Here is a 3,537-nt window from a genome sequence, read left to right as displayed (position 1 = left end):
AGACTATATATAGCATTTAGCCCCAATTTTCATTCTCATTCTGCACTTTGGAGAAGAAGAGCAAACATCTGTGGCTGAAAATGCGGGGAATTATTTCAGGAATGCCTATTTGTTTCTTTTTTTATTTCAATATTTTTGACTAAAAATTCAGAGAAATATCAGGGAAAAAACGAAACACAGTGACAGGAGAATGAAAGACGCTCTCCTGCTAAAGCACAGCAACATTTTTGATAACAATACCTTTTTCATGGCTTCATTTCTGCTCTCTAGTTTGTTTTTTGCCAGAGTTTTTCTTCTGATACATTTAGGAAATGTGTCTTTTAATTTCACATCACAAATGTGGATTTGTGAAGCTAAAACGGTTTCTGTGGCCGATCCCAGAGCTCAGTGAGACCTTTTTAGGTTCCTGTCCTCCTCGGAACGACACTTTGAGGCAGCAGCAGGGTTATTTTTAACACCTTGGCGATACTCGAACGTCTTACTGTACGGGAGACGTTGAGGCTATTTTTAACCAACACAAGGTCATGAAACAAAAATAAAATAAAAATCACTGAAGAAGCATGAAGGAAACCCTCAAAGTCTGTCGATAAAACAGGAACTAAAATGTCAAAAGTGAATCCACAGATGCTGCTTCTGACGGATTTCTGTCATCTGGTGATCAGGTTCTTAACGTTCATTAAAGGAGATGGAGCAGCTGAATTAAGACTTTTCTCCTAAATGAACCTTAAAAGTCCAGAATTCCTCTGAAAACATGAAATGGATGAACGAGAATCTCCAACAAGAACGAGAAAATAGGGGAGATCAGAAATCAAACTGTGAATAACTGACAGATCATCCGTTCTGCCGGAGCTTCACCAACAGCCCCGTTCTGTTCCTCACATGTTGATGCTCTCCGCATTCAAACAGAGGAAGACCTGGACGGTTCATAGACAGCTACACAAAGGACTTCAGGGAATCGGTGTCGTATGGATGAAGATCGATGGGGAGGAGCATTCCTCCGCCGCAGTCCTGCTTCACCTCAGAGTGAGGTGGGGGGGCCTCCCAGGTGAGATGTTTCCTAATCAGAAGTAATGAAACAGACTGCATCATGAAGATGGTGCGTTTTCTTGCCAAATGCTGCCCCCTAGTGTCCGCTTCAGATAATATCCGCTGATCAAAACATCTACAGTCGACAGACATACAGACACACCAAATGCTGCTAAACTGCTTTTAGATCTTAGCTTCAGCTGTTTCTGTGATGAACTGAAATAGAATTCCAAGCCTTTCATACGGTTCAAAGGCTTTAATCGACAATTCCATGACATTTATGCAAAGGGTCAGTGTTTTCAGGACCTCTGCAGTTCCACTGGACGTGCTGTCAATCAACCTCTGAGCCAAATCCTGACTGACAGCAGCCCGTTCTTTCAGAATCTCTTCTTGGAGTTTGTCAGAATTAGTGGGTTTTTGTTGGTCCAGCCGCCTCTTCAGGATTGACCACACGTTCTCAATGGCATTAAGATCTGGGGAGTTTCCAGTCCGTGGACCCATAATGTCAACGTTTTGGTTCCAGAGCCACTCAGTCCTCGCTTTAGACTTATGGCGCGGTGCTCCACGGTGCTGTCAGATGCATTGCTGGTCACCAGACTGTTGGATTGTTGGAAGAAGCTACCGTTGGAGGGTCTTTTGGCACCATTCTGTATTCATGGAAGTGTTTTGGGGCTAAATTGTGGGTGAGCCCCCTCCCTTGGATGAGAAGCGACCCCACCCATGAATGGTCTCAGGATGCTTTACTGTTGGCGTGACACTGGACTGATGGTAGCGCTCACCTTTTCTTCTCCGGACAAGCCTTTTTCCAGATGCCCTGAACAATCGGAGGGAGGCTTCATGCCCCGGTCCTCAGTGGTCCATTCACCAGACTTTCTGCAGAAGACCCATCTGTCCCTGATGTTTATTTGGAGAGCAGTGGCTTCTGTGCTGCCCTTCTTGCCACCAGGCCATCGTCCAAAAGCCTCACTGTGATGCAGATGCGTCTCACCTGCCGGCTGCCGTTCCTGAGCAGCTCTGCACTGGTGGACCTCCCATCCAGAATCCTCTTTAGGGGACCATCCTGGACTTTCTTGCACTCCTCTTAACAAGAACTGAACTTCTTGATGGACTTCTCAAATGTTGATTAAGGTGCAGTCTCAGTAGCCACAATATCCTCTTCTTTGAAGCCATTTTTATGCAACGCAACGATGGCTGCACGTGTTTCTTTGCAGGTCACCATGGTTACCAATGACAGAACGCTGATTCCAAGCATCACCCTCCTTTTAACATGTCAGGTGTGCCATTCTAACCCAACCAGCCTGACAGAATCATCTTGAGCTCGTCAACATTCTCACCTGGGTAAAAAGACGATGACTGAAATGATCTCAGCATAGTCCTTAAAGAAGGACTCTGCAATTCATCTGATCACTCTTCGTCTGGAGTTTATGCTAATTACCATCATAAAAACTTAAGCACGAACTTTTCCAATTTCCAAAGTCGTTCTGAAAACTTTTAGTGCCGACTGTAGAAAGATTATGAAAGAGAGAAAACCTAATTAATTGTAAAAATAGGTAAAAATATTTTTACAATTCATAAAGTTACCGTATTAAGACGGCCCATATGTCATAGTATTAAATATTTACTCCAGTGAGTCAGCAGTTTTGGAAAACGTCGTCATGAAGCAGGACGATGGCGTTAGCTCGCTGAAACTTCAGACCCATGTTTAATATGTTCCTTCATCTGCTGCTGATTTACGTTTTAGTTTGTTAAATTCTAAATATTACTGACACGTTTGTCTTGGTTTGTGTTATTAGTTTTTCTTATTGATAAAGACTTCAGAAAATGAACTGACTTTGAAGTTTCGTTGAGTCCTTGAAACAATTGTTAAAACGGCTAAAAAGAAAATCCCATAAGTACAAACTGGTTTAAAGTGTGACTTAATACATTTAGTTATTCTTTTTTTTATTCATTTTAATCTTTAGGACAGCAGTTCTGGGTTAGAGTTTAGAATGATAAACATTTTCCTTTTATCTTCTGTAATTAGAAAGTCCAGCCTCTTTTCACAATCTTCTCCTGTTTGGATAATTGAACAGTTTTTTCATCAGCTGTGGCGTTGGTTCTGATGCTTGGGTCCAGAGCAACGTTCCAGGTGGGATGGAGGACGAAGCATCTTCTGAGCAGCTCGTCGGCCTGATTTTTTTAGCTTTTCCTGCCGTTTCCGGAGGTCATCCTTGTTTAGCGGCTGAAGCGGTCCTGAACAGCGACTGTTTTTTTACCGTATGGCCCGTCTCTTTTCTCATGTTACACTTCAAAACCACAAAGATTTAACAGTCAAATAGAAAAGAATCACTTGTATGAGGACTTATAGATCTGTATGATCTAGAACTTTAGCTGCTTCACTGCATTTCTGGACGAACAAACATGTTCTAAAAAAACACGCTGTGTTTGGACGCCTCCGTCAAATCAGAACGCCCGGTTCCTCTGAACCCAGAGTGGGAACATTTGGTCATGACGCGGCACCAGATCCGGTAA

The sequence above is a fragment of the Oryzias latipes genome, chromosome 1 (assembly GCF_002234675.1).
Source record: "Oryzias latipes chromosome 1, ASM223467v1".
NCBI lineage: Eukaryota > Metazoa > Chordata > Actinopteri > Beloniformes > Adrianichthyidae > Oryzias > Oryzias latipes.
Note: the sequence above shows the minus strand (reverse complement) of the source record.